The sequence below is a fragment of the Antechinus flavipes genome, chromosome 3 (genome assembly GCF_016432865.1).
Source record: "Antechinus flavipes isolate AdamAnt ecotype Samford, QLD, Australia chromosome 3, AdamAnt_v2, whole genome shotgun sequence".
Lineage (NCBI taxonomy): Eukaryota > Metazoa > Chordata > Mammalia > Dasyuromorphia > Dasyuridae > Antechinus > Antechinus flavipes.
The window spans coordinates 552,388,374-552,400,916 of NC_067400.1; positions in this window are offsets into that span (position 1 = coordinate 552,388,374).

The window sequence follows — 12,543 nt, forward strand, 5'->3', positions numbered from 1 at the left end:
TGTGGAAGACAAATGCTCATCCATTGAGAAATGGATCCCATCCAGAGTTCAACAGATTGTTATACCAAGCTTGGGCAGAGCCTGCACAGTATAACAAATTATTTTAACAAAATCAATCTTGTCTTTAGATGAGATTCCCTCTCTCATTACTTTTCTGATTTCACTTTCCTTATGTGGAGAAATCAATGAATTGAGAAAGCTAAAATTTAAGATCTTTTCCAGTGGTGATATTGATGAGGGATAGATATGGGGTACATAAATGAAATTAGGTTTTAATTGAGGTCTAGTGGCAGATTCGGGGTTCAGGGAATCAAATAGAGTTCCCCTGCAACCTTTTTGGATTTGGCACAAGGATATGGAGTTGAATGAAGGTCTAGAAGCAGCATGAGTCCCCAGTAAAAGCATTTATTGGCCCGAAAAGCTAGATTGATAAGAGGTTTATTATGGGGTTTGGAAGTAAGGTTAAAATTTGGTTAGGGAAATAGGTAAAGGTAGAGATAAGAAGGGCACTGGAAAGAAGGTTCCACTGGATAGAGGGTCTGACATGGCAGGCATAAGGCTAGCATGTTTGGAACCTCTGCAAAGAGGGGGGTCCCAGCTTGGCTCCTTTTATAATGGGAGATTTAGCTAGAGGGGCCTGTGGGTGGAGTCCCAAGTTGGTTCAGATCTGGGTGGGGCTGGGACAGGCCCGGATCTTCTATTGGAATTCAAAGGGACCAGGATTTGTGAATCAAAAGGTCCTTGATTGATAATTACATCAACTAGGAGGGGTTAGGAATCAGAAAGAAAGGAATAAGTCAATTCTTAAAGGGACCACACCCGCATCAATATGATATAATTCTTGAGTCATTTCCTTTCTCTAGATATGTTTCTTTCTCTGTCAAATAAAAGATGAGAAAGAGATGGCAAGGTAAAAGTTTGTATTAAAAAACAAAAAGCTGAAGGTTCTAGTAAGCTGAAAATTCATTGTAAGTCAAAAGTATGGGATGGCAGATGGAGAGTTAATGCAATCTTTGAAAAATTAAGATAGGCAGATGGTCTACAATGAGGGAGATGATAGCCCTGTTCTACAATGAGCTGGTATCTTGTGTTCAATTTAGGATTTAGTATTTTAGTTAAGATATTGATAAGCTGGATTATTTTCAGAGTTGTTATTGGTCCTTTGTTCTCTAAGGAGACCATGACATCAGGGAGTCCTGACATGCCAAATGAATTGGATTTTAGAGAAAAGGGACTGTACAAGATCACCTGCCTCACTTTCCCCTCCAGAGTCATATCTGGCCATTGGGCCCACAGATATTCAGAGTAAGGTGAACAGGAAAGCCAAAGGCCTGGGGTCTCTCCCAGAAGAGAATCAGGATAAGAAACTGGGGATATTTACTTTGGAGAAGAACAAACTGGGATGGAGTATAATAGATATTTTCAAGTATCTTAAGTGTTGTCCCTTGGAAGAAGGATTGCATTCTGCTATAAATCAGAAGGCAGAACAAGGAACAAGATGTTTCGAAGGTACAGTGGATAAAGCATTGGGCCTGGAATCCAGAAGATACAAGTTCAAATCTGGCCTCAGCTTCTAACTGCATGACCACTGGCAAATTGTTAAACTTATGTTTGTCTCAATTAACTCAACCAAAAATGGGGGTTAATGGTACCTTCCTTTCACAGTGTTCTAAGTGGTTGTAAGAATCAAATGAAATATTTGTAAAGCACTTAACACAACATCTGGTACATAGAAGGTGCTTTATAAATGTTAGCTATTATTTTCTTCAGAGAAGCAGATTTTAATTCATTATAAGGAAAAACTTGCTAAGAATTAAGCACTATCCAGAAAAGAAATGACCTGCTTCAGGAAATAACTGAATTCTCCCACATTAAAAAATTTTAAATGGAAATCAGAAGATCACTTGTAAGTGATACTGGAGAAGGGATTGACATTCATATAGGGGTTTGGATAAATGGTCTTTGAGATATTTTCCAACTCTAAGTGATGGAGTCCTTGATAGGTAGGTCCTGGGTAGGTAGGTGGGTGTTGACAAGAAAGAGCCTGAATTTTACTTTACAGAAGGAAGCAGAGAGGAGCACTGACAGAATTATTATCTCTTAAGTGGACCTTTTGTCCATTGTCAAATTTGCTCATTGACAAATATTAGTTATTGTATCCAATCAGAAGGCTATTTTTTCTCCTATAAAAGAACCAATTGGTACCATAATCCCCCTGCTAAACTCCTTTTTTTGGGAATTTAGTCTCCCTTATGGCACTGTTGGCTCATTAGGAATCATCTGCCTTATGGCAGCAAGTTCTCCAGGGAGTCTGCCTGCCTTACAGTGTCTTTCTCCCTGTTATAGCTCTTTTTAGGGTTAACTTGTTTACTGAGCATCCCAGTGGCTAATTTCTTTAGGAATGTAGCCATGCTTTATAGAATCTTCCTGGTTAACTGTGAGTTCCACCAGGGAATTCACCTCAAGTCTTTCCTCTCAGTATGCCAGTCAATGGCATAGTAATAAATTCTTTGCTTTTTGATTTGGAGAAAGTCTAAGCCTAAAAATTCTCTTGACATCTCATGACACTGACCTGAGACCCCAGTATATTTTGGGGTTCAAATCCCTTCTCCCCAACATTTGGCGGACTGTATAGGGAGAGTCCTGAAACCCCAATATATTTTTTGCAGTTCAGCACCTGCACTCTCATACTCTATCATAAGATTCTGTGATTCCATGAGATTGGGAGGGAAACTTTATTTCTGAAACCCAATGGCTATTGTTTCACATTTCTGCAGCCCTCATCTCACCAGCTATTGGCTATCTTTCCCTTATTCCTTAAACTGATTTATGGCTAAAGAACAAGTCCAAAGAATGATGAACTTTATTTCCCCCCTCAGTTCCAGAGTATGAAAGCTGATGACTCTCCTCTGTAAATCTGTTGACATAGAGGTCTCAATGGAATAGACTCAGAATAAAATGCCTTCTGCAGTCCCTGTGGATCAGTTTCTTAGGACTCTTTTCCCCCCAGCCTTCACCTTCTCAGGCCCAGCCAGAAATTCCTTCCCTCAGGAATCAATTACTCCTTCATCATAGCTGCAGATAGAAAGTTGAAAAGTGACACCTCCCTACCCAGTGACCTCTGACACCCAGCTAAAAACTGCCAAAATTGCTAACAACCTAGTCTTTTAATGGCCCGTGGAAGCATGATCTGTTTTCTGCTCAGCCAATCACATTATCCCTTTTGATTCATTCAATGGACTTATTCATACCTTTTAAAAGTAGTCCTTACTTTATACTTATTAACACACCGGAACCTGATCATCTGTGACTAAATACTGTTACTACATGAACTAACTTGAGAAAAGGAGATTCATATTCTTTCTCCCTTATATAACTCACTTCAGGGTAGGGAATGTGTCACTTTTCATCTTTCTATCAGCAGCTATGATGAAGTTGTAATTGATCCCTGAGGGAAGAAATCAATACTATCTGAGACACCTACCTTCTACCCTCCAGTTGTGGGGACATACAGACAACAATCAATAAATTAAGCAAATTAAAAGTACCTGGCCCTCAGCAAAAACCCAATACCCAAGTTCTTCTCTACCAGAGTCAGAGTACATATTTCACAGGATCATCTCCACTACATTTACATATACATAAGTGTTACCTTGGAGGAGCATCTTTCAGGTTACCTTTCACTCTACCACATCAAGCATATAATAAACACAATAGAATCCTGTCTTCCTTTCAGTCAATTATGTGATTGTGAAAATGTTGTCTACTATAAATTGAATATAACAATAATAGTCACATATATACAAATGGATCTGTGGTCTCAACAATGTGGTTGCTACCTCCAATAATGGACATCACAAACTACCCATTTTGCACATCTTGTGCAATTCTTGACCATGTTCTCTCAGGTTGAGAGGTCAATCTAACTTGGTATGTGTGTGTGTATGAATGAGAGAGAGAGAGAGAGAGAGAGAGAGAGAGAGAGAGAGAGAGAGAAGCTTCTTCACTTTTTATTTGCCATTCATTACATGAAATAACTCATGGAACTAAGCAAATATAATTAAGCAAAGCAAAATCAGAGGTGATTAAGCATCTTTCAGCTTCAGGAACCTTTAAAATCTCAGGGGAGAGGAGGAGCAAGGGAAGGGTCTGAGGAGTAAAGGAAGGAGTGTGGGAGGAGTTAGGGAAGAACAAACTAACAAAATGTATAATGAGAAGGTTGAGATTGTCTTTAATATGCTAATAATAGAGAAACCGACCTCCTTTTGCATGTGATTATGATTGATAATGGGAACAGGATGGGCTTGTTTTAGCATTTATAGAATGAGCTGGTTGAGGAGTTCAATTGCTAGGATTTTTCAACATGAGTACATATAATGTTTATGGCAAGAAGGCTTTCATATACTGTTAATTTCACAAGCATGATCTTGGAAACATTAAAAGATAACATGCTGTTGTTTACATGAAAATAGAAAAAAACACAGTTTAAATTAATAAATCTTTCTGTAAAACTAGCAAATTTCTCCCTCATGTTGAATTTTGTTTTGTTTTGTTTTGTTTTTACTGAAGCAATTGCGGTTAAGTGACTTGCCCAGGATCACACAGCATTGAATTGTTAAAATGTGCATTTTACAGGAAGAATAACATTCTAATGTAAAGGGTTTTCTGAATTTTTTATGTATTAAAGTGAAAACAGGAAAGCTAATATTTGTTCATATTGGAAATTTTTACTCATACGCAAAATAAACAAGAGGTACATGGGTCAACAAAAATGAAGGAAGCCACATGTGTCATGAAAAAGAATGAGAATTTATATGAAGATCTAAATTAAATCATTGGAAAAGAAAAAATTGTAATATTTTTGTCACTGAAACTCATTAGAAATGTGATTTACAATCTGTCACATTTTTATTTGGTCAATTTTGTCTCATACCCATTCACTATGGTAGTGTGTATAGCAATATTTGTTCATATTTTCCAGATTCATTACCTGTGTAAGCTAAGTGTTTGGAGATAAATATTCAAAAATAAAATTAAGCTTTAAAAATACACTGTTGCTATATTGCTAGTGAAGAACATCTTTCATTTTATCTGTGAATACTTTTTTCACAAATGACACTTCAATTATCTTCCCTAGCCCATATAACAGTAGCTTTAAGTGCATATAGGTGAAACTAACCTGACGAAGGATGCTAAAAGTGATTCCGCATCTTTAGCATAGCTCATTATTTTTTATATCACAGTAGTATTCCAACACAATCCTATCTGAAAGATTGTATATGAATATTTACCCCAATGTTCTGCTTTTCTCATATTCTTGACTACATTGATTTTATTTATACAAGAAAATTTTAATTTAAAATAATCAAAATTATCCATTTTATACTTTAACAATACTTTTGCCTTATAACATAGTTTAAGATCTGCTACTGCTGAACATATGTATTATTTTCATGACCATTTTTGTAATGTTGCTGTGGTTGGAAGCAGGTTGTTCACTTGGCTCAAGCATATGGGGAGATAGGATGTCTCTGCACTAATTATACAGCAAGAGGAATTTAAAAAAAAAAAAAAAAGACTGGACTATGTACTAACTTTGAGCTCTTTAGTCACTTTCTGGCACCTGTCTGAAGGAACATTTGTTTTATTAATAAATTGTACTCTTTTTTTCTGGCCACAAGAGTGCACCAGAGCCTACAAACACTTAGGTTACTCCCTCCAATATAGTGCTGCCAAAGTATTTGGCTCTGAAGTAGAATTGTGTGAGAACTTCTCAAAGGACCAGTTCAATTTAATTCAGGAGAAGAAATGGAATATTCCTCAAAGTATTAAAACATAGAATCTGTTATCTGAATATAATGAGGAAATGGCCAATAAGCTCTGTCCTTAGCAGCATCCACGATGTGTTCTGCTAATGGAAGCCCCATGCCAACTTGAGCATGAGCAAAAATCAGTAACTAGTTTTAGTTCATTAGCCACATGGTGAAAAAGAGCTTAAAAGAGTAATGATGGACTCAAGGTGAAGAATGAGTTGGTTGGTTTTTTGGAGGGAGGGTGGGGATAACTGGTAAAAGGTGAGAATTTTATTTGCTTGACTCTGCATGTTTGTTAGAATTTTTTTTCTTTTCTTTTTCCCCTAATGACAAGAAGCTAGGAGAGATCTTTGTAAATTAAAAAAATAAAATTTGATAAAATAAAAAGAAGACTTTTTTATTGGTTGCAAAAAACATGAAATTAGTCAGCAAGAATTGGGACCTTGCTTGGTTCTTGGTAGCTTCCTTTTCTACTTGCTATTCAGGTGAGATATGATGATGTAAAGTAAGAGCCTTGATTAAGACCAATAGTATGGCTCATGAATTTGGGCCTTTGTTCTTTGCTTCTTTCACATTTGTTCTCCTTGTTTTAGGTAAAAGAGATGGAAAATAGCTATAACCTTGTGAGTTTCGAAAAAGTCAGGGGAGAAAAAAAAAAAAAAAGTCAGGAAGAAGAAAGCCATCACAAGTCCAGGAGTGGAGTCTGTGTCAGGATTTGCTAAAAGAAAGACAGTGAGGAGCAAAGAACCTAGCAACTTACCTGGTCCATTTCAGTGGCAGCAAAAGACTCATTTATCCAATGACCATGCAACATGCTACATACAGTGACATGCTACAATGAATTAACTGGAAAAAAAAAAAAAAGCTATATAGAAAATGTATTAATTCTGTGTCCATTTTCCCCTAGAAGTGAGGTGGTATAACAGTTGGGGAAAAATATTCATTCCCCTGTCTTTGGTATTTGTTGTAAATGTATTTTTGCAAAAGTTAATTGATATTAATTGGTTAAATTAATCTAAGGTACCAATTACTGATGGCTGACAGTAGAGGAATATATTATAATGATTGCTCAAGCTGATAACACTAAAGAGACTTCTCAAACTGCTGAGGAGAAAATGTAGCCAGTCTTGTCCTGAGTGAATGAAAATAATGAGAAAAATATATCGTGAGCAACTAAAACTTATGTGATTTATGATGTGGGATTTGGCATCAAAAGCTGAAGTTCAGGCATGTGAAGAATTCACAACGGCCATTCTCTTTGGCAAAAGGTAGACTTATTTAGAGAAGAGGGAACAGACAAAATAAAAGAATACAATAGACACCAAGAATGATAAATATTAAATAGAGTGGGAGAGCATATGAAAGACAAATTTCTCAATGGAATTCACAATTATTCAGTAGAAAGGGAGCGCTGCAAGAGGTTGGGCATGCCCTTAGCTGGCAAGCTAAATCTTTTTTTTTTTTTTACAATTTTTATATTATTAACACCTTTTTATTTTCAAAACATATGCAAAAATAATTTTCAAACTTACATGAACTGATGCTGAGTGAAATGAACAGAACCAGGAGATCATTGTAAAGTTCAACAACAATACTGTATGAGGATGTATTCTGATGGAAGTGGATTTCTTCAACAAAGAGAAGATCTAATTCCAATTGATCAATGATGGACAGAATCAGCTACACCTAGAGAAGGAACACTGGGAAATGAATGTGGACTATTTGCATTTTTGTTTTTCTTCCCAGATTATTTTTACCTTCTGAATCTAACTCTTCTTGTGCAACAAGAGAAGTGTATGGTTCTGAATACATATATTGTATCTAGGATATACTATAACATATTTAACATGTATAAGATTGCCTGCCATCTAGGGGAGGGAGTGGAAGGAGGGAAGGGAAAAGTTGGAACAGAAGTGAGTGCAAGGGATAATGTTGTAAAAAAAATTACCCATGCATATGTTCTGTCAATAAAAAGTTAAAAAATAATAATTTTCAGCATTCACTTTTGCAAAACCTTATGTTCCAAATTTTTTCCCTTCCTTACCCCCACCTCTGCCCGTAAATATCAAGAAATCCAATATATGTTAAACAGGTACAATCTTCTATACATATTTCCACAATTACCATGCTGCACAGAAAAAATCAAATCAAAAAGGAAATGTTCTCATATTTAATATGAGAAAGAAAAAAAAAAGCAAGCAAACAACAGCAAAAAAGTAAAAATATTATGTTGTGATCCATACTCAGTCCCCACAGTCCTCTCTCTGATGGCTCTCTTCATCACAAGACTAATTGAAACTGGCCTGAATCAGTTTTTTTTTTTTAATAACTTTTTATTGATAGAACGCATGCCAGGGTAATTTTTTACAGCATTATCCCTTGCATTCACTTCTGTTCTGATTTTTCCCCTCCCTCCCTCCACCTCTTCCCCCAGATGGCAAGCAGTCCTTCACATGTTGAATGGGTTGCAGTATATCCTAGATACAATATATGTGTGCAGAACCGAACAGTTCTCTTGTTGCACAGGGAGAATTGGATTCAGAAGGTATAAATAATCCGGGAAGAAAAACAAAAATGCAAGCAGTTTATATTCATTTCCAGTGTTCTTTCTCTGGGTGTAGCTGCTTCTGTCCATCTTTGATCAATTAAGGCTCTCTTTATCGAAGAGGTCCACTTCCATCAGAATACATCCTCAAACAGTATCATTGTTGAGTATATAATGATCTCCTGGTTCTGCTCATTTCACTCAGCATCAGTCCATGTAAGTCTCGCCAGTCCTCTCTGTATTCATCCTGCTGGTCATTCCTTACAGAACAATAATATTCCACAACACTGAATCAGTTTTGATTATCATTCAGAATTGATCATGATACAAGCCATTCTCCAATTGATAAATGGTCAAAGGATATGAACAGACAATTTTCAGATGATGAAATTGAAACTATTATCACTCACATGAAAGAGTGTTCCAAATCACTATTGATCAGAGAAATGCAAATTAAGACAACTCTGAGATATCACTACATACCTGTCAGATTGGCTAAGATGACAGGAAAAAATAATGATGAATGTTGGAGGGGATGCGGGAAAACGGGGACACTGATGCATTGTTGGTGGAGTTGTGAACGAATCCAACCATTCTGGAGAGCAATCTGGAATTATGCCCAAAAAATTATCAAACTGTGCATACCCTTTGATCCAGCAGTGTTTCTATTGGGCTTATACCCCAAAGAGATACTAAAAAAGGGAAAGGAACCTGTATGTGCCAAAATGTTTGTAGCAGCCCTGTTTGTAGTGGCTAGAAACTGGAAAATAAATGGATGCCCATCAACTGGAGAATGGCTGGGTAAATTGTGGTATATGAATGTTATGGAATATTATTGTTCTGTAAGGAATGGCCAGCAGGATGAATACAGAGAGGCTTGGAGAGACCTACATGGACTGATGCTGAGTGAGATGAGCAGAACCAGGAGATCATTATACACTTCGACAACGATATTGTATGAGGATGTATTCTGATGGAAGTGGATTTCTATGACAAAGAGACCTGAGTTTCAATGGATAAATGATGGACAGAAACAGCTACACCCAAAGAAGGAACACTGGGAAACGAATGTGAACTATTTGCATTTTTGATTTTCTTCCCGAGTTATTTTTACCTTCTGAATCCAATGCTCCCTGTGCAACAGGAGAACTGTTCGGTTCTGCAAATATGTATTGTATCTAGGATATACTGCAACATATTTAACATATATAGGACTGCTTGCCAACTTGGGGGGGGGGGAATGGAGAGAGGGAGGGGAAAAAAACGAAACATAAGTGAGTGCAAGGGATAATGTTGTAAAAAATTACCCTGGTATGGATTCTGTCAATACAAAGTTATTATTAAATAAAATAAAATTAAAATTAAAAAAAAAAGAATTGATCATGATATAATCTTGTTGTTGCAAACAATATTCTTTTGATTCTACTTAGCATCAGTCATGTAAATCTCTCCAGGCTTTTCTGAAATCATCCTGCTTATCGTTTCTTATACAATAATATTCCATAACACTCATATGCCATAACGTATTCAGCCATTCTTTGATGGCCTCCACTTAGTTTCTAGTTCCTTGCCAGGAAGTGCCATCTCAAGAAGAAACAGTACAAATAAAGAGCACAAAGATAGTTGTTAATATTTTGTTTGAAGTGGAACAAGATAATATAAGCACCAAAACATTTGAAGAAATGAACACTGTTTTATATGAATTAGTAAGTTTTATCATCTCAACCAAGAAGGAAATCTACAGCAGAGTAGATCAAATTGTCACAGAACATTAAAACCCTAGAATGAGTTCAGGGATTTTTGCCAACTTGGTTTAATTTCCTCTGTGGTGAGAATCCTCTTTTCAGTTTTCACTTTTTTATTGTTTGTTTGCATTTTGTTTTCTTTCTCATATTTCCCCCCCTTTTTTTAAAATCTGATTTATATTGTACAGCATGATAATTGTAGAAATATGTATATAGAAGAATTTAGCATGTTTAACATATGTTGGATTAGTTGCTATCTATGGGAGGAGGTGGAGAAAGAAAAAAATTTGGGACATAAAGTTTTGTTTTGTTGAAAATTATCTATGCATGTTTTGAAAATAAAAAGCTTTAAAAAAAATAAAAAAAGAAGAAGAAAGAGATAGCCCTTCCAATTTTGTTTCATCCAGAACCTTGACCTGAATAACAATCTGGAAAAGCCTGAATACTGTGAATATAGTGATAGATCACATAAATGAATCTTTCATTTTCTTTGTCATCTGTTTAATCAGTAAGTTTATTTCTTATCTTCTTTTATTAGAGTGCCTTTGATCTAATGCTACAAAGATCAAATCCAATTCACTGGATCTGGCTCTTAGATTTATTTATTTATTTTGAGCAATTTAATCATTTTGTTAACAAGGCCAAATGATTATTTTTAAAAATGGTAATGTGGGCATCTCTTTAGACCAAAGACAAACACTTTTTCAAGGGTTTCTTGGATCTTATAAGGGGAGATACTGTGGAAAAAAAATGGATGATGAAATGGCTTGATGAAAATCAAAGGGAATGATCCCCTTTGACAGCATTGACAAAATTAAAGTGGGCAGTCCTTCTCAGCCCACCCCCCCCCAATAGACATTAGTTCTTTTTTTTTGGAATGAAGTCAAATTCATTTAATATTTTGGTGATGTCATATACTTGTTTCAAAATTCCCAACATTGTTGCAACTTTATTTTCTGATGGCAGCCAGGGTTCCAGCTCATGAACTCTTAGCTTCCTCTAGCTGGCTTGGGCATCACTTGAAGTGCAGGGAGCTGCGAACACCCTCTGAAAACATCCTCCACAGATGTCTAGCTAAATCTAATAGCTAGTTTTTATAATCCTTCTCCTAGATCAGCTCTGGAGTGGTTCTGGCTCAGTCTGGCTTAAGGGGGAAAGGGGAGCTGCCTTCATCATTTCTTATAGTACAATATTCAATCACATTTATATACCATAATTTGTTCAGGAATTTCCTAATAGGCACTCAAGTTTCCAATTCCTTTTTAAAATTTTTTTAAAAATTATTATATCTTTTAATTTACAAAACATATGCATGGGTAATTTTTTCAACATTGACCCTTGCAAAATCTTCTGTTCCAAATTTTTCCCTTCTTTCCCCTTTCCCCTAGATAGCAGATAGTCCAATACATGTTAAATATTTTAAATTATATATTAAATCCAATATATGTATACATATTTACAGTTATCTTGCTACACAAGAAAAATTGTATCTAGAAAAAAAATCTGAGAAGGAAAACAAAAATGCAAGCAAACAATAACAGAAAGAGTGAAAATGCTATGTAGTGATCCACATTCAGTTCCCATAGTCCTCTCTCTGGGTGTAAATGGCTCTCTTTATCACTCAACAATTGGAATTGTTTTGAATCATTTCATTGTTGAAGAGACCCATATCCATCAGAATTGATCATTGTATAGTCTTGTTGTTGCCATGTATAATGATCTCCTGGTTCTGCTCATTTCACTTAGCATCAGTTCATGTAAATCTCTCCAGGCCTCTCTGAAATCATCCTCTTGGTCGTTTCTTTCTTTTTTAAAAAGAAATTTTATTATAGCTTTTTATTTACAAGATATATGCATGCGTAATTTTTCAGCACTGACTCGTGCAAAAACTTCTGTTCCAGAAGTTTCCCCTTCTTCCCCCTAGATGACAGGTAGACCAATACATGTTAAATATGTTAAAGTATATGTTAAACACAATATATGTATACATATCCATACAGTTATTTTGCTGCACAAGAAAAGTCAGACTTAGAAATAAGATAAAAATAACCTGAGAAGGAAATCAAAAATGCAACAGAGAAAAACAGAAGGAGTGGAAGTGCTATGTTGTGGTTCACATTTACTTCCCATAGTTCTTTCGCTGGATGTAGCTGGTTCTCTTCATTATTGAACAAATGAAACTATTTGGTTCATCTTATTGTTGAAGAGAGCCATGTCCATCAGAATTGATAATCATATAGTATTGTTGAAGTATATAACGATCTCCTGGTTTTGCTCATTTCACTTACCATCAGTTCATGTAAATCTTTCTAGGCCTTTCTGAAATCATCCTGCTGGTCATTTCTTACAGAACAATAATATTCCATAACATTCATATACCACAACTTATTCAGCCATTCTCCAATTGATGGGCATCCATTCAATTTCCAGTTTCTAACCA